The sequence below is a fragment of the Staurois parvus genome, unplaced genomic scaffold (genome assembly GCF_062004578.1).
Source record: "Staurois parvus isolate SC_StPar_1 unplaced genomic scaffold, SC_StPar_1.0 ptg000662l, whole genome shotgun sequence".
Lineage (NCBI taxonomy): Eukaryota > Metazoa > Chordata > Amphibia > Anura > Ranidae > Staurois > Staurois parvus.
In genome coordinates this window covers 473,285-489,394 of record NW_028318458.1, presented here as the reverse complement: position 1 = coordinate 489,394, position 16,110 = coordinate 473,285, and the positions used below count along the sequence as shown (strand labels likewise).

Below are 16,110 nucleotides of genomic sequence, written 5' to 3'. Positions count from 1 at the left end.
GTTACTAGCCCAGGGCGGCAGACGAGCCCCCTATGAAACAGCAACGAGGCAGTGCAAAGTACAATTTATCAGGGCTCACTTTCGATCTGCGATGCCTCCTCTGCTTCTATCCAATGCAGATCTGGCCTACAGAATCCCCTCTGTGAATCTTGCCCGGCAGCTGCGCCGTAAAAAGCTGCCGTGACCCGGATTCGAACCGGGGTTGCTGCGGCCACAACGCAGAGTACTAACCACTATACGATCACGGCCCATGTGATGAGCCAGGTAAGAGTCGAACATACAATCTTCTGATCCGTAGTCAGACGCGTTATCCATTGCGCCACTGGCCCTGCTGCTGGATGTTTGCCAAACTTCCTTTGATGCTCATTCCAACCGCTGGACCACAAGGCACCATGGTGGCCGTTTCAATGCAAACCACTGGCTTTCTGGAGGATCTCTAATCCAGAGAACATTGCTAAAACCTCCAATGAACTTGCCCAAGCCAAGACCAGATATTTGCAATGAATCTGTCCAAAAAAACAATGCCAGCTTCCGATTGGCCAAGATATTTGATCACAAACATCTTGCTTTGCCAAGGTTTCTTAACCTGCCCAAAAATTCAAGCTTGGAAAGCGACTTTGATAACGAGTTCAGAGAGGAAGCTTCAAGCGAGAACACAGGAAATGTCTTACTCCCCTTGCATTTGCAACAACCAAATAATCTCAACATTTTCCATGAAATATGCGACTTTCCTGCTTTAAGAAATACCAAACATATCTTAGTTTTAAAATGGGGTGCACTTGTAAAACCACCAAGAACTGTGGTACCGAACCAGTGTAAAAAAGGCAGTGCATTAAAAAAAGTTCCAACTCTTCACTTTAGAGTTATGCTTCCATGATGACCCTAAATTGAATCATCCATCTATCTCTAGTGTGCGCAGGGATAGCAAATATGTGTAGAGCAAACGGTGTTGCCGTAGGTACTTCCAAAGTGCGTGTATGCGAGTGTTAGCATTGGGAAGGTTGGGTTCTTAAAAGTTCTCGATGGATTTAATTTGTTCGAAACATTGTTCTCTATTTTGCCTAACTTGGTTACTAGCCCAGGGCGGCAGACGAGCCCCCTATGAAACAGCAACGAGGCAGTGCAAAGTACAATTTATCAGGGCTCACTTTCGAGCTGCGATGCCTCCTATCCAATGCAGATCTGGCCTACAGAATCCCCTCTGTGAATCTTGCCCAGCAGCTGCACCGTAAAAAGCTGCCGTGACCCGGATTCGAACCGGGGTTGCTGCGGCCACAACGCAGAGTACTAACCACTATACGATCACGGCCCATGTGACGAGCCAGGTAGGAGTCGAACCTACAATCTTCTGATCCGTAGTCAGACGCGTTATCCATTGCGCCACTGGCCCTGCTGCTGGATGTTTGCCAAACTTCCTTTGATGCTCATTCCAACCGCTGGACCACAAGGCACCATGGTGGCCGTTTCAATGCAAACCACTGGCTTTCTGGAGGATCTCTAATCCAGAGAACATTGCTAAAACCTCCAATGAACTTGCCCAAGCCAAGACCAGATATTTGCAATGAATCTGTCCAAAAAAACAATGCCAGCTTCCGATTGGCCAAGATATTTGATCACAAACATCTTGCTTTGCCAAGGTTTCTTAACCTGCCCAAAAATTCAAGCTTGGAAAGCGACTTTGATAACGAGTTCAGAAAGGAAGCTTCAAGCGAGAACACAGGAAATGTCTTACTCCCCTTGCATTTGCAACAACCAAATAATCTCAACATTTTCCATGAAATATGCGACTTTCCTGCTTTAAGAAATACCAAACATATCTTAGTTTTAAAATGGGGTGCACTTGTAAAACCACCAAGAACTGTGGTACCGAACCAGTGTAAAAAAGGCAGTGCATTAAAAAAAGTTCCAACTCTTCACTTTAGAGTTATGCTTCCATGATGACCCTAAATTGAATCATCCATCTATCTCTAGTGTGCGCAGGGATAGCAAATATGTGTAGAGCAAACGGCGTTGCCGTAGGTACTTCCAAAGTGCGTGTATGCGAGTGTTAGCATTGGGAAGGTTGGGTTCTTAAAAGTTCTCGATGGATTTAATTTGTTCGAAACATTGTTCTCTATTTTGCCTAACTTGGTTACTAGCCCAGGGCGGCAGACGAGCCCCCTATGAAACAGCAACGAGGCAGTGCAAAGTACAATTTATCAGGGCTCACTTTCGATCTGCGATGCCTCCTCTGCTTCTATCCAATGCAGATCTGGCCTACAGAATCCCCTCTGTGAATCTTGCCCGGCAGCTGCGCCGTAAAAAGCTGCCGTGACCCGGATTCGAACCGGGGTTGCTGCGGCCACAACGCAGAGTACTAACCACTATACGATCACGGCCCATGTGATGAGCCAGGTAAGAGTCGAACATACAATCTTCTGATCCGTAGTCAGACGCGTTATCCATTGCGCCACTGGCCCTGCTGCTGGATGTTTGCCAAACTTCCTTTGATGCTCATTCCAACCGCTGGACCACAAGGCACCATGGTGGCCGTTTCAATGCAAACCACTGGCTTTCTGGAGGATCTCTAATCCAGAGAACATTGCTAAAACCTCCAATGAACTTGCCCAAGCCAAGACCAGATATTTGCAATGAATCTGTCCAAAAAAACAATGCCAGCTTCCGATTGGCCAAGATATTTGATCACAAACATCTTGCTTTGCCAAGGTTTCTTAACCTGCCCAAAAATTCAAGCTTGGAAAGCGACTTTGATAACGAGTTCAGAGAGGAAGCTTCAAGCGAGAACACAGGAAATGTCTTACTCCCCTTGCATTTGCAACAACCAAATAATCTCAACATTTTCCATGAAATATGCGACTTTCCTGCTTTAAGAAATACCAAACATATCTTAGTTTTAAAATGGGGTGCACTTGTAAAACCACCAAGAACTGTGGTACCGAACCAGTGTAAAAAAGGCAGTGCATTAAAAAAAGTTCCAACTCTTCACTTTAGAGTTATGCTTCCATGATGACCCTAAATTGAATCATCCATCTATCTCTAGTGTGCGCAGGGATAGCAAATATGTGTAGAGCAAACGGTGTTGCCGTAGGTACTTCCAAAGTGCGTGTATGCGAGTGTTAGCATTGGGAAGGTTGGGTTCTTAAAAGTTCTCGATGGATTTAATTTGTTCGAAACATTGTTCTCTATTTTGCCTAACTTGGTTACTAGCCCAGGGCGGCAGACGAGCCCCCTATGAAACAGCAACGAGGCAGTGCAAAGTACAATTTATCAGGGCTCACTTTCGAGCTGCGATGCCTCCTATCCAATGCAGATCTGGCCTACAGAATCCCCTCTGTGAATCTTGCCCAGCAGCTGCACCGTAAAAAGCTGCCGTGACCCGGATTCGAACCAGGGTTGCTGCGGCCACAACGCAGAGTACTAACCACTATACGATCACGGCCCATGTGACGAGCCAGGTAGGAGTCGAACCTACAATCTTCTGATCCGTAGTCAGACGCGTCATCCATTGCGCCACTGGCCCTGCTGCTGGATGTTTGCCAAACTTCCTTTGATGCTCATTCCAACCGCTGGACCACAAGGCACCATGGTGGCCGTTTCAATGCAAACCACTGGCTTTCTGGAGGATCTCTAATCCAGAGAACATTGCTAAAACCTCCAATGAACTTGCCCAAGCCAAGACCAGATATTTGCAATGAATCTGTCCAAAAAAACAATGCCAGCTTCCGATTGGCCAAGATATTTGATCACAAACATCTTGCTTTGCCAAGGTTTCTTAACCTGCCCAAAAATTCAAGCTTGGAAAGCGACTTTGATAACAAGTTCAGAAAGGAAGCTTCAAGCGAGAACACAGGAAATGTCTTACTCCCCTTGCATTTGCAACAACCAAATAATCTCAACATTTTCCATGAAATATGCGACTTTCCTGCTTTAAGAAATACCAAACATATCTTAGTTTTAAAATGGGGTGCACTTGTAAAACCACCAAGAACTGTGGTACCGAACCAGTGTAAAAAAGGCAGTGTATTAAAAAAAGTTCCAACTCTTCACTTTAGAGTTATGCTTCCATGATGACCCTAAATTGAATCATCCATCTATCTCTAGTGTGCGCAGGGATAGCAAATATGTGTAGAGCAAACGGCGTTGCCGTAGGTACTTCCAAAGTGCGTGTATGCGAGTGTTAGCATTGGGAAGGTTGGGTTCTTAAAAGTTCTCGATGGATTTAATTTGTTCGAAACATTGTTCTCTATTTTGCCTAACTTGGTTACTAGCCCAGGGCGGCAGACGAGCCCCCTATGAAACAGCAACGAGGCAGTGCAAAGTACAATTTATCAGGGCTCACTTTCGATCTGCGATGCCTCCTCTGCTTCTATCCAATGCAGATCTGGCCTACAGAATCCCCTCTGTGAATCTTGCCCGGCAGCTGCGCCGTAAAAAGCTGCCGTGACCCGGATTCGAACCGGGGTTGCTGCGGCCACAACGCAGAGTACTAACCACTATACGATCACGGCCCATGTGATGAGCCAGGTAAGAGTCGAACATACAATCTTCTGATCCGTAGTCAGACGCGTTATCCATTGCGCCACTGGCCCTGCTGCTGGATGTTTGCCAAACTTCCTTTGATGCTCATTCCAACCGCTGGACCACAAGGCACCATGGTGGCCGTTTCAATGCAAACCACTGGCTTTCTGGAGGATCTCTAATCCAGAGAACATTGCTAAAACCTCCAATGAACTTGCCCAAGCCAAGACCAGATATTTGCAATGAATCTGTCCAAAAAAACAATGCCAGCTTCCGATTGGCCAAGATATTTGATCACAAACATCTTGCTTTGCCAAGGTTTCTTAACCTGCCCAAAAATTCAAGCTTGGAAAGCGACTTTGATAACGAGTTCAGAGAGGAAGCTTCAAGCGAGAACACAGGAAATGTCTTACTCCCCTTGCATTTGCAACAACCAAATAATCTCAACATTTTCCATGAAATATGCGACTTTCCTGCTTTAAGAAATACCAAACATATCTTAGTTTTAAAATGGGGTGCACTTGTAAAACCACCAAGAACTGTGGTACCGAACCAGTGTAAAAAAGGCAGTGCATTAAAAAAAGTTCCAACTCTTCACTTTAGAGTTATGCTTCCATGATGACCCTAAATTGAATCATCCATCTATCTCTAGTGTGCGCAGGGATAGCAAATATGTGTAGAGCAAACGGTGTTGCCGTAGGTACTTCCAAAGTGCGTGTATGCGAGTGTTAGCATTGGGAAGGTTGGGTTCTTAAAAGTTCTCGATGGATTTAATTTGTTCGAAACATTGTTCTCTATTTTGCCTAACTTGGTTACTAGCCCAGGGCGGCAGACGAGCCCCCTATGAAACAGCAACGAGGCAGTGCAAAGTACAATTTATCAGGGCTCACTTTCGAGCTGCGATGCCTCCTATCCAATGCAGATCTGGCCTACAGAATCCCCTCTGTGAATCTTGCCCAGCAGCTGCACCGTAAAAAGCTGCCGTGACCCGGATTCGAACCGGGGTTGCTGCGGCCACAACGCAGAGTACTAACCACTATACGATCACGGCCCATGTGACGAGCCAGGTAGGAGTCGAACCTACAATCTTCTGATCCGTAGTCAGACGCGTTATCCATTGCGCCACTGGCCCTGCTGCTGGATGTTTGCCAAACTTCCTTTGATGCTCATTCCAACCGCTGGACCACAAGGCACCATGGTGGCCGTTTCAATGCAAACCACTGGCTTTCTGGAGGATCTCTAATCCAGAGAACATTGCTAAAACCTCCAATGAACTTGCCCAAGCCAAGACCAGATATTTGCAATGAATCTGTCCAAAAAAACAATGCCAGCTTCCGATTGGCCAAGATATTTGATCACAAACATCTTGCTTTGCCAAGGTTTCTTAACCTGCCCAAAAATTCAAGCTTGGAAAGCGACTTTGATAACGAGTTCAGAAAGGAAGCTTCAAGCGAGAACACAGGAAATGTCTTACTCCCCTTGCATTTGCAACAACCAAATAATCTCAACATTTTCCATGAAATATGCGACTTTCCTGCTTTAAGAAATACCAAACATATCTTAGTTTTAAAATGGGGTGCACTTGTAAAACCACCAAGAACTGTGGTACCGAACCAGTGTAAAAAAGGCAGTGCATTAAAAAAAGTTCCAACTCTTCACTTTAGAGTTATGCTTCCATGATGACCCTAAATTGAATCATCCATCTATCTCTAGTGTGCGCAGGGATAGCAAATATGTGTAGAGCAAACGGTGTTGCCGTAGGTACTTCCAAAGTGCGTGTATGCGAGTGTTAGCATTGGGAAGGTTGGGTTCTTAAAAGTTCTCGATGGATTTAATTTGTTCGAAACATTGTTCTCTATTTTGCCTAACTTGGTTACTAGCCCAGGGCGGCAGACGAGCCCCCTATGAAACAGCAACGAGGCAGTGCAAAGTACAATTTATCAGGGCTCACTTTCGAGCTGCGATGCCTCCTATCCAATGCAGATCTGGCCTACAGAATCCCCTCTGTGAATCTTGCCCAGCAGCTGCACCGTAAAAAGCTGCCGTGACCCGGATTCGAACCGGGGTTGCTGCGGCCACAACGCAGAGTACTAACCACTATACGATCACGGCCCATGTGACGAGCCAGGTAGGAGTCGAACCTACAATCTTCTGATCCGTAGTCAGACGCGTTATCCATTGCGCCACTGGCCCTGCTGCTGGATGTTTGCCAAACTTCCTTTGATGCTCATTCCAACCGCTGGACCACAAGGCACCATGGTGGCCGTTTCAATGCAAACCACTGGCTTTCTGGAGGATCTCTAATCCAGAGAACATTGCTAAAACCTCCAATGAACTTGCCCAAGCCAAGACCAGATATTTGCAATGAATCTGTCCAAAAAAACAATGCCAGCTTCCGATTGGCCAAGATATTTGATCACAAACATCTTGCTTTGCCAAGGTTTCTTAACCTGCCCAAAAATTCAAGCTTGGAAAGCGACTTTGATAACGAGTTCAGAAAGGAAGCTTCAAGCGAGAACACAGGAAATGTCTTACTCCCCTTGCATTTGCAACAACCAAATAATCTCAACATTTTCCATGAAATATGCGACTTTCCTGCTTTAAGAAATACCAAACATATCTTAGTTTTAAAATGGGGTGCACTTGTAAAACCACCAAGAACTGTGGTACCGAACCAGTGTAAAAAAGGCAGTGCATTAAAAAAAGTTCCAACTCTTCACTTTAGAGTTATGCTTCCATGATGACCCTAAATTGAATCATCCATCTATCTCTAGTGTGCGCAGGGATAGCAAATATGTGTAGAGCAAACGGCGTTGCCGTAGGTACTTCCAAAGTGCGTGTATGCGAGTGTTAGCATTGGGAAGGTTGGGTTCTTAAAAGTTCTCGATGGATTTAATTTGTTCGAAACATTGTTCTCTATTTTGCCTAACTTGGTTACTAGCCCAGGGCGGCAGACGAGCCCCCTATGAAACAGCAACGAGGCAGTGCAAAGTACAATTTATCAGGGCTCACTTTCGATCTGCGATGCCTCCTCTGCTTCTATCCAATGCAGATCTGGCCTACAGAATCCCCTCTGTGAATCTTGCCCGGCAGCTGCGCCGTAAAAAGCTGCCGTGACCCGGATTCGAACCGGGGTTGCTGCGGCCACAACGCAGAGTACTAACCACTATACGATCACGGCCCATGTGATGAGCCAGGTAAGAGTCGAACATACAATCTTCTGATCCGTAGTCAGACGCGTTATCCATTGCGCCACTGGCCCTGCTGCTGGATGTTTGCCAAACTTCCTTTGATGCTCATTCCAACCGCTGGACCACAAGGCACCATGGTGGCCGTTTCAATGCAAACCACTGGCTTTCTGGAGGATCTCTAATCCAGAGAACATTGCTAAAACCTCCAATGAACTTGCCCAAGCCAAGACCAGATATTTGCAATGAATCTGTCCAAAAAAACAATGCCAGCTTCCGATTGGCCAAGATATTTGATCACAAACATCTTGCTTTGCCAAGGTTTCTTAACCTGCCCAAAAATTCAAGCTTGGAAAGCGACTTTGATAACGAGTTCAGAGAGGAAGCTTCAAGCGAGAACACAGGAAATGTCTTACTCCCCTTGCATTTGCAACAACCAAATAATCTCAACATTTTCCATGAAATATGCGACTTTCCTGCTTTAAGAAATACCAAACATATCTTAGTTTTAAAATGGGGTGCACTTGTAAAACCACCAAGAACTGTGGTACCGAACCAGTGTAAAAAAGGCAGTGCATTAAAAAAAGTTCCAACTCTTCACTTTAGAGTTATGCTTCCATGATGACCCTAAATTGAATCATCCATCTATCTCTAGTGTGCGCAGGGATAGCAAATATGTGTAGAGCAAACGGTGTTGCCGTAGGTACTTCCAAAGTGCGTGTATGCGAGTGTTAGCATTGGGAAGGTTGGGTTCTTAAAAGTTCTCGATGGATTTAATTTGTTCGAAACATTGTTCTCTATTTTGCCTAACTTGGTTACTAGCCCAGGGCGGCAGACGAGCCCCCTATGAAACAGCAACGAGGCAGTGCAAAGTACAATTTATCAGGGCTCACTTTCGAGCTGCGATGCCTCCTATCCAATGCAGATCTGGCCTACAGAATCCCCTCTGTGAATCTTGCCCAGCAGCTGCACCGTAAAAAGCTGCCGTGACCCGGATTCGAACCGGGGTTGCTGCGGCCACAACGCAGAGTACTAACCACTATACGATCACGGCCCATGTGACGAGCCAGGTAGGAGTCGAACCTACAATCTTCTGATCTGTAGTCAGACGCGTTATCCATTGCGCCACTGGCCCTGCTGCTGGATGTTTGCCAAACTTCCTTTGATGCTCATTCCAACCGCTGGACCACAAGGCACCATGGTGGCCGTTTCAATGCAAACCACTGGCTTTCTGGAGGATCTCTAATCCAGAGAACATTGCTAAAACCTCCAATGAACTTGCCCAAGCCAAGACCAGATATTTGCAATGAATCTGTCCAAAAAAACAATGCCAGCTTCCGATTGGCCAAGATATTTGATCACAAACATCTTGCTTTGCCAAGGTTTCTTAACCTGCCCAAAAATTCAAGCTTGGAAAGCGACTTTGATAACGAGTTCAGAAAGGAAGCTTCAAGCGAGAACACAGGAAATGTCTTACTCCCCTTGCATTTGCAACAACCAAATAATCTCAACATTTTCCATGAAATATGCGACTTTCCTGCTTTAAGAAATACCAAACATATCTTAGTTTTAAAATGGGGTGCACTTGTAAAACCACCAAGAACTGTGGTACCGAACCAGTGTAAAAAAGGCAGTGCATTAAAAAAAGTTCCAACTCTTCACTTTAGAGTTATGCTTCCATGATGACCCTAAATTGAATCATCCATCTATCTCTAGTGTGCGCAGGGATAGCAAATATGTGTAGAGCAAACGGCGTTGCCGTAGGTACTTCCAAAGTGCGTGTATGCGAGTGTTAGCATTGGGAAGGTTGGGTTCTTAAAAGTTCTCGATGGATTTAATTTGTTCGAAACATTGTTCTCTATTTTGCCTAACTTGGTTACTAGCCCAGGGCGGCAGACGAGCCCCCTATGAAACAGCAACGAGGCAGTGCAAAGTACAATTTATCAGGGCTCACTTTCGATCTGCGATGCCTCCTCTGCTTCTATCCAATGCAGATCTGGCCTACAGAATCCCCTCTGTGAATCTTGCCCGGCAGCTGCGCCGTAAAAAGCTGCCGTGACCCGGATTCGAACCGGGGTTGCTGCGGCCACAACGCAGAGTACTAACCACTATACGATCACGGCCCATGTGATGAGCCAGGTAAGAGTCGAACCTACAATCTTCTGATCCGTAGTCAGACGCGTTATCCATTGCGCCACTGGCCCTGCTGCTGGATGTTTGCCAAACTTCCTTTGATGCTCATTCCAACCGCTGGACCACAAGGCACCATGGTGGCCGTTTCAATGCAAACCACTGGCTTTCTGGAGGATCTCTAATCCAGAGAACATTGCTAAAACCTCCAATGAACTTGCCCAAGCCAAGACCAGATATTTGCAATGAATCTGTCCAAAAAAACAATGCCAGCTTCCGATTGGCCAAGATATTTGATCACAAACATCTTGCTTTGCCAAGGTTTCTTAACCTGCCCAAAAATTCAAGCTTGGAAAGCGACTTTGATAACGAGTTCAGAGAGGAAGCTTCAAGCGAGAACACAGGAAATGTCTTACTCCCCTTGCATTTGCAACAACCAAATAATCTCAACATTTTCCATGAAATATGCGACTTTCCTGCTTTAAGAAATACCAAACATATCTTAGTTTTAAAATGGGGTGCACTTGTAAAACCACCAAGAACTGTGGTACCGAACCAGTGTAAAAAAGGCAGTGCATTAAAAAAAGTTCCAACTCTTCACTTTAGAGTTATGCTTCCATGATGACCCTAAATTGAATCATCCATCTATCTCTAGTGTGCGCAGGGATAGCAAATATGTGTAGAGCAAACGGTGTTGCCGTAGGTACTTCCAAAGTGCGTGTATGCGAGTGTTAGCATTGGGAAGGTTGGGTTCTTAAAAGTTCTCGATGGATTTAATTTGTTCGAAACATTGTTCTCTATTTTGCCTAACTTGGTTACTAGCCCAGGGCGGCAGACGAGCCCCCTATGAAACAGCAACGAGGCAGTGCAAAGTACAATTTATCAGGGCTCACTTTCGAGCTGCGATGCCTCCTATCCAATGCAGATCTGGCCTACAGAATCCCCTCTGTGAATCTTGCCCAGCAGCTGCACCGTAAAAAGCTGCCGTGACCCGGATTGGAACCGGGGTTGCTGCGGCCACAACGCAGAGTACTAACCACTATACGATCACGGCCCATGTGACGAGCCAGGTAGGAGTCGAACCTACAATCTTCTGATCCGTAGTCAGACGTGTTATCCATTGCGCCACTGGCCCTGCTGCTGGATGTTTGCCAAACTTCCTTTGATGCTCATTCCAACCGCTGGACCACAAGGCACCATGGTGGCCGTTTCAATGCAAACCACTGGCTTTCTGGAGGATCTCTAATCCAGAGAACATTGCTAAAACCTCCAATGAACTTGCCCAAGCCAAGACCAGATATTTGCAATGAATCTGTCCAAAAAAACAATGCCAGCTTCCGATTGGCCAAGATATTTGATCACAAACATCTTGCTTTGCCAAGGTTTCTTAACCTGCCCAAAAATTCAAGCTTGGAAAGCGACTTTGATAACGAGTTCAGAAAGGAAGCTTCAAGCGAGAACACAGGAAATGTCTTACTCCCCTTGCATTTGCAACAACCAAATAATCTCAACATTTTCCATGAAATATGCGACTTTCCTGCTTTAAGAAATACCAAACATATCTTAGTTTTAAAATGGGGTGCACTTGTAAAACCACCAAGAACTGTGGTACCGAACCAGTGTAAAAAAGGCAGTGCATTAAAAAAAGTTCCAACTCTTCACTTTAGAGTTATGCTTCCATGATGACCCTAAATTGAATCATCCATCTATCTCTAGTGTGCGCAGGGATAGCAAATATGTGTAGAGCAAACGGCGTTGCCGTAGGTACTTCCAAAGTGCGTGTATGCGAGTGTTAGCATTGGGAAGGTTGGGTTCTTAAAAGTTCTCGATGGATTTAATTTGTTCGAAACATTGTTCTCTATTTTGCCTAACTTGGTTACTAGCCCAGGGCGGCAGACGAGCCCCCTATGAAACAGCAACGAGGCAGTGCAAAGTACAATTTATCAGGGCTCACTTTCGATCTGCGATGCCTCCTCTGCTTCTATCCAATGCAGATCTGGCCTACAGAATCCCCTCTGTGAATCTTGCCCGGCAGCTGCGCCGTAAAAAGCTGCCGTGACCCGGATTTGAACCGGGGTTGCTGCGGCCACAACGCAGAGTACTAACCACTATACGATCACGGCCCATGTGATGAGCCAGGTAAGAGTCGAACATACAATCTTCTGATCCGTAGTCAGACGCGTTATCCATTGCGCCACTGGCCCTGCTGCTGGATGTTTGCCAAACTTCCTTTGATGCTCATTCCAACCGCTGGACCACAAGGCACCATGGTGGCCGTTTCAATGCAAACCACTGGCTTTCTGGAGGATCTCTAATCCAGAGAACATTGCTAAAACCTCCAATGAACTTGCCCAAGCCAAGACCAGATATTTGCAATGAATCTGTCCAAAAAAACAATGCCAGCTTCCGATTGGCCAAGATATTTGATCACAAACATCTTGCTTTGCCAAGGTTTCTTAACCTGCCCAAAAATTCAAGCTTGGAAAGCGACTTTGATAACGAGTTCAGAGAGGAAGCTTCAAGCGAGAACACAGGAAATGTCTTACTCCCCTTGCATTTGCAACAACCAAATAATCTCAACATTTTCCATGAAATATGCGACTTTCCTGCTTTAAGAAATACCAAACATATCTTAGTTTTAAAATGGGGTGCACTTGTAAAACCACCAAGAACTGTGGTACCGAACCAGTGTAAAAAAGGCAGTGCATTAAAAAAAGTTCCAACTCTTCACTTTAGAGTTATGCTTCCATGATGACCCTAAATTGAATCATCCATCTATCTCTAGTGTGCGCAGGGATAGCAAATATGTGTAGAGCAAACGGTGTTGCCGTAGGTACTTCCAAAGTGCGTGTATGCGAGTGTTAGCATTGGGAAGGTTGGGTTCTTAAAAGTTCTCGATGGATTTAATTTGTTCGAAACATTGTTCTCTATTTTGCCTAACTTGGTTACTAGCCCAGGGCGGCAGACGAGCCCCCTATGAAACAGCAACGAGGCAGTGCAAAGTACAATTTATCAGGGCTCACTTTCGAGCTGCGATGCCTCCTATCCAATGCAGATCTGGCCTACAGAATCCCCTCTGTGAATCTTGCCCAGCAGCTGCACCGTAAAAAGCTGCCGTGACCCGGATTCGAACCAGGGTTGCTGCGGCCACAACGCAGAGTACTAACCACTATACGATCACGGCCCATGTGACGAGCCAGGTAGGAGTCGAACCTACAATCTTCTGATCCGTAGTCAGACGCGTCATCCATTGCGCCACTGGCCCTGCTGCTGGATGTTTGCCAAACTTCCTTTGATGCTCATTCCAACCGCTGGACCACAAGGCACCATGGTGGCCGTTTCAATGCAAACCACTGGCTTTCTGGAGGATCTCTAATCCAGAGAACATTGCTAAAACCTCCAATGAACTTGCCCAAGCCAAGACCAGATATTTGCAATGAATCTGTCCAAAAAAACAATGCCAGCTTCCGATTGGCCAAGATATTTGATCACAAACATCTTGCTTTGCCAAGGTTTCTTAACCTGCCCAAAAATTCAAGCTTGGAAAGCGACTTTGATAACGAGTTCAGAAAGGAAGCTTCAAGCGAGAACACAGGAAATGTCTTACTCCCCTTGCATTTGCAACAACCAAATAATCTCAACATTTTCCATGAAATATGCGACTTTCCTGCTTTAAGAAATACCAAACATATCTTAGTTTTAAAATGGGGTGCACTTGTAAAACCACCAAGAACTGTGGTACCGAACCAGTGTAAAAAAGGCAGTGCATTAAAAAAAGTTCCAACTCTTCACTTTAGAGTTATGCTTCCATGATGACCCTAAATTGAATCATCCATCTATCTCTAGTGTGCGCAGGGATAGCAAATATGTGTAGAGCAAACGGCGTTGCCGTAGGTACTTCCAAAGTGCGTGTATGCGAGTGTTAGCATTGGGAAGGTTGGGTTCTTAAAAGTTCTCGATGGATTTAATTTGTTCGAAACATTGTTCTCTATTTTGCCTAACTTGGTTACTAGCCCAGGGCGGCAGACGAGCCCCCTATGAAACAGCAACGAGGCAGTGCAAAGTACAATTTATCAGGGCTCACTTTCGATCTGCGATGCCTCCTCTGCTTCTATCCAATGCAGATCTGGCCTACAGAATCCCCTCTGTGAATCTTGCCCGGCAGCTGCGCCGTAAAAAGCTGCCGTGACCCGGATTCGAACCGGGGTTGCTGCGGCCACAACGCAGAGTACTAACCACTATACGATCACGGCCCATGTGATGAGCCAGGTAAGAGTCGAACATACAATCTTCTGATCCGTAGTCAGACGCGTTATCCATTGCGCCACTGGCCCTGCTGCTGGATGTTTGCCAAACTTCCTTTGATGCTCATTCCAACCGCTGGACCACAAGGCACCATGGTGGCCGTTTCAATGCAAACCACTGGCTTTCTGGAGGATCTCTAATCCAGAGAACATTGCTAAAACCTCCAATGAACTTGCCCAAGCCAAGACCAGATATTTGCAATGAATCTGTCCAAAAAAACAATGCCAGCTTCCGATTGGCCAAGATATTTGATCACAAACATCTTGCTTTGCCAAGGTTTCTTAACCTGCCCAAAAATTCAAGCTTGGAAAGCGACTTTGATAACGAGTTCAGAGAGGAAGCTTCAAGCGAGAACACAGGAAATGTCTTACTCCCCTTGCATTTGCAACAACCAAATAATCTCAACATTTTCCATGAAATATGCGACTTTCCTGCTTTAAGAAATACCAAACATATCTTAGTTTTAAAATGGGGTGCACTTGTAAAACCACCAAGAACTGTGGTACCGAACCAGTGTAAAAAAGGCAGTGCATTAAAAAAAGTTCCAACTCTTCACTTTAGAGTTATGCTTCCATGATGACCCTAAATTGAATCATCCATCTATCTCTAGTGTGCGCAGGGATAGCAAATATGTGTAGAGCAAACGGTGTTGCCGTAGGTACTTCCAAAGTGCGTGTATGCGAGTGTTAGCATTGGGAAGGTTGGGTTCTTAAAAGTTCTCGATGGATTTAATTTGTTCGAAACATTGTTCTCTATTTTGCCTAACTTGGTTACTAGCCCAGGGCGGCAGACGAGCCCCCTATGAAACAGCAACGAGGCAGTGCAAAGTACAATTTATCAGGGCTCACTTTCGAGCTGCGATGCCTCCTATCCAATGCAGATCTGGCCTACAGAATCCCCTCTGTGAATCTTGCCCAGCAGCTGCACCGTAAAAAGCTGCCGTGACCCGGATTCGAACCGGGGTTGCTGCGGCCACAACGCAGAGTACTAACCACTATACGATCACGGCCCATGTGACGAGCCAGGTAGGAGTCGAACCTACAATCTTCTGATCCGTAGTCAGACGCGTTATCCATTGCGCCACTGGCCCTGCTGCTGGATGTTTGCCAAACTTCCTTTGATGCTCATTCCAACCGCTGGACCACAAGGCACCATGGTGGCCGTTTCAATGCAAACCACTGGCTTTCTGGAGGATCTCTAATCCAGAGAACATTGCTAAAACCTCCAATGAACTTGCCCAAGCCAAGACCAGATATTTGCAATGAATCTGTCCAAAAAAACAATGCCAGCTTCCGATTGGCCAAGATATTTGATCACAAACATCTTGCTTTGCCAAGGTTTCTTAACCTGCCCAAAAATTCAAGCTTGGAAAGCGACTTTGATAACGAGTTCAGAAAGGAAGCTTCAAGCGAGAACACAGGAAATGTCTTACTCCCCTTGCATTTGCAACAACCAAATAATCTCAACATTTTCCATGAAATATGCGACTTTCCTGCTTTAAGAAATACCAAACATATCTTAGTTTTAAAATGGGGTGCACTTGTAAAACCACCAAGAACTGTGGTACCGAACCAGTGTAAAAAAGGCAGTGCATTAAAAAAAGTTCCAACTCTTCACTTTAGAGTTATGCTTCCATGATGACCCTAAATTGAATCATCCATCTATCTCTAGTGTGCGCAGGGATAGCAAATATGTGTAGAGCAAACGGTGTTGCCGTAGGTACTTCCAAAGTGCGTGTATGCGAGTGTTAGCATTGGGAAGGTTGGGTTCTTAAAAGTTCTCGATGGATTTAATTTGTTCGAAACATTGTTCTCTATTTTGCCTAACTTGGTTACTAGCCCAGGGCGGCAGACGAGCCCCCTATGAAACAGCAACGAGGCAGTGCAAAGTACAATTTATCAGGGCTCACTTTCGAGCTGCGATGCCTCCTATCCAATGCAGATCTGGCCTACAGAATCCCCTCTGTGAA

The 16,110-nt window shown here is 45.6% G+C and overlaps 29 non-coding genes across 29 annotated transcripts; all 29 read right to left on the bottom strand.

The window, feature by feature from the left end:
- Window positions 1–176: 176 nt before the first annotated feature.
- Window positions 177–248, bottom strand: TRNAH-GUG (transfer RNA histidin (anticodon GUG)). The gene has a single exon. It is a non-coding gene; the product is annotated as a tRNA-His (tRNA).
- Window positions 249–256: 8 nt separating this feature from the next.
- Window positions 257–329, bottom strand: TRNAR-ACG (transfer RNA arginine (anticodon ACG)). Its single transcript has one exon. It is a non-coding gene; the product is annotated as a tRNA-Arg (tRNA).
- Window positions 330–1,237: 908 nt separating this feature from the next.
- TRNAH-GUG (transfer RNA histidin (anticodon GUG)) lies at window positions 1,238–1,309 on the bottom strand. Its single transcript has one exon. It is a non-coding gene; the product is annotated as a tRNA-His (tRNA).
- An 8-nt stretch (window positions 1,310–1,317) lies between these two features.
- Window positions 1,318–1,390, bottom strand: TRNAR-ACG (transfer RNA arginine (anticodon ACG)). Its single transcript has one exon. It is a non-coding gene; the product is annotated as a tRNA-Arg (tRNA).
- A 916-nt stretch (window positions 1,391–2,306) lies between these two features.
- TRNAH-GUG (transfer RNA histidin (anticodon GUG)) lies at window positions 2,307–2,378 on the bottom strand. The gene has a single exon. It is a non-coding gene; the product is annotated as a tRNA-His (tRNA).
- Window positions 2,379–2,386: 8 nt separating this feature from the next.
- Window positions 2,387–2,459, bottom strand: TRNAR-ACG (transfer RNA arginine (anticodon ACG)). The gene has a single exon. It is a non-coding gene; the product is annotated as a tRNA-Arg (tRNA).
- Window positions 2,460–3,367: 908 nt separating this feature from the next.
- Window positions 3,368–3,439, bottom strand: TRNAH-GUG (transfer RNA histidin (anticodon GUG)). Its single transcript has one exon. It is a non-coding gene; the product is annotated as a tRNA-His (tRNA).
- Window positions 3,440–3,447: 8 nt separating this feature from the next.
- Window positions 3,448–3,520, bottom strand: TRNAR-ACG (transfer RNA arginine (anticodon ACG)). Its single transcript has one exon. It is a non-coding gene; the product is annotated as a tRNA-Arg (tRNA).
- A 916-nt stretch (window positions 3,521–4,436) lies between these two features.
- On the bottom strand, window positions 4,437–4,508 carry TRNAH-GUG (transfer RNA histidin (anticodon GUG)). Its single transcript has one exon. It is a non-coding gene; the product is annotated as a tRNA-His (tRNA).
- Window positions 4,509–4,516: 8 nt separating this feature from the next.
- Window positions 4,517–4,589, bottom strand: TRNAR-ACG (transfer RNA arginine (anticodon ACG)). Its single transcript has one exon. It is a non-coding gene; the product is annotated as a tRNA-Arg (tRNA).
- Window positions 4,590–5,497: 908 nt separating this feature from the next.
- TRNAH-GUG (transfer RNA histidin (anticodon GUG)) lies at window positions 5,498–5,569 on the bottom strand. Its single transcript has one exon. It is a non-coding gene; the product is annotated as a tRNA-His (tRNA).
- Window positions 5,570–5,577: 8 nt separating this feature from the next.
- Window positions 5,578–5,650, bottom strand: TRNAR-ACG (transfer RNA arginine (anticodon ACG)). The gene has a single exon. It is a non-coding gene; the product is annotated as a tRNA-Arg (tRNA).
- Window positions 5,651–6,558: 908 nt separating this feature from the next.
- Window positions 6,559–6,630, bottom strand: TRNAH-GUG (transfer RNA histidin (anticodon GUG)). The gene has a single exon. It is a non-coding gene; the product is annotated as a tRNA-His (tRNA).
- An 8-nt stretch (window positions 6,631–6,638) lies between these two features.
- Window positions 6,639–6,711, bottom strand: TRNAR-ACG (transfer RNA arginine (anticodon ACG)). The gene has a single exon. It is a non-coding gene; the product is annotated as a tRNA-Arg (tRNA).
- Window positions 6,712–7,627: 916 nt separating this feature from the next.
- TRNAH-GUG (transfer RNA histidin (anticodon GUG)) lies at window positions 7,628–7,699 on the bottom strand. The gene has a single exon. It is a non-coding gene; the product is annotated as a tRNA-His (tRNA).
- An 8-nt stretch (window positions 7,700–7,707) lies between these two features.
- TRNAR-ACG (transfer RNA arginine (anticodon ACG)) lies at window positions 7,708–7,780 on the bottom strand. The gene has a single exon. It is a non-coding gene; the product is annotated as a tRNA-Arg (tRNA).
- A 908-nt stretch (window positions 7,781–8,688) lies between these two features.
- TRNAH-GUG (transfer RNA histidin (anticodon GUG)) lies at window positions 8,689–8,760 on the bottom strand. The gene has a single exon. It is a non-coding gene; the product is annotated as a tRNA-His (tRNA).
- Window positions 8,761–8,768: 8 nt separating this feature from the next.
- Window positions 8,769–8,841, bottom strand: TRNAC-ACA (transfer RNA cysteine (anticodon ACA)). The gene has a single exon. It is a non-coding gene; the product is annotated as a tRNA-Cys (tRNA).
- Window positions 8,842–9,757: 916 nt separating this feature from the next.
- TRNAH-GUG (transfer RNA histidin (anticodon GUG)) lies at window positions 9,758–9,829 on the bottom strand. The gene has a single exon. It is a non-coding gene; the product is annotated as a tRNA-His (tRNA).
- Window positions 9,830–9,837: 8 nt separating this feature from the next.
- Window positions 9,838–9,910, bottom strand: TRNAR-ACG (transfer RNA arginine (anticodon ACG)). The gene has a single exon. It is a non-coding gene; the product is annotated as a tRNA-Arg (tRNA).
- Window positions 9,911–10,898: 988 nt separating this feature from the next.
- TRNAR-ACG (transfer RNA arginine (anticodon ACG)) lies at window positions 10,899–10,971 on the bottom strand. Its single transcript has one exon. It is a non-coding gene; the product is annotated as a tRNA-Arg (tRNA).
- A 916-nt stretch (window positions 10,972–11,887) lies between these two features.
- Window positions 11,888–11,959, bottom strand: TRNAH-GUG (transfer RNA histidin (anticodon GUG)). The gene has a single exon. It is a non-coding gene; the product is annotated as a tRNA-His (tRNA).
- Window positions 11,960–11,967: 8 nt separating this feature from the next.
- Window positions 11,968–12,040, bottom strand: TRNAR-ACG (transfer RNA arginine (anticodon ACG)). Its single transcript has one exon. It is a non-coding gene; the product is annotated as a tRNA-Arg (tRNA).
- Window positions 12,041–12,948: 908 nt separating this feature from the next.
- TRNAH-GUG (transfer RNA histidin (anticodon GUG)) lies at window positions 12,949–13,020 on the bottom strand. Its single transcript has one exon. It is a non-coding gene; the product is annotated as a tRNA-His (tRNA).
- Window positions 13,021–13,028: 8 nt separating this feature from the next.
- On the bottom strand, window positions 13,029–13,101 carry TRNAR-ACG (transfer RNA arginine (anticodon ACG)). The gene has a single exon. It is a non-coding gene; the product is annotated as a tRNA-Arg (tRNA).
- A 916-nt stretch (window positions 13,102–14,017) lies between these two features.
- TRNAH-GUG (transfer RNA histidin (anticodon GUG)) lies at window positions 14,018–14,089 on the bottom strand. Its single transcript has one exon. It is a non-coding gene; the product is annotated as a tRNA-His (tRNA).
- Window positions 14,090–14,097: 8 nt separating this feature from the next.
- TRNAR-ACG (transfer RNA arginine (anticodon ACG)) lies at window positions 14,098–14,170 on the bottom strand. Its single transcript has one exon. It is a non-coding gene; the product is annotated as a tRNA-Arg (tRNA).
- A 908-nt stretch (window positions 14,171–15,078) lies between these two features.
- On the bottom strand, window positions 15,079–15,150 carry TRNAH-GUG (transfer RNA histidin (anticodon GUG)). Its single transcript has one exon. It is a non-coding gene; the product is annotated as a tRNA-His (tRNA).
- An 8-nt stretch (window positions 15,151–15,158) lies between these two features.
- On the bottom strand, window positions 15,159–15,231 carry TRNAR-ACG (transfer RNA arginine (anticodon ACG)). Its single transcript has one exon. It is a non-coding gene; the product is annotated as a tRNA-Arg (tRNA).
- Between the last annotated feature and the right edge of the window lie 879 nt (window positions 15,232–16,110).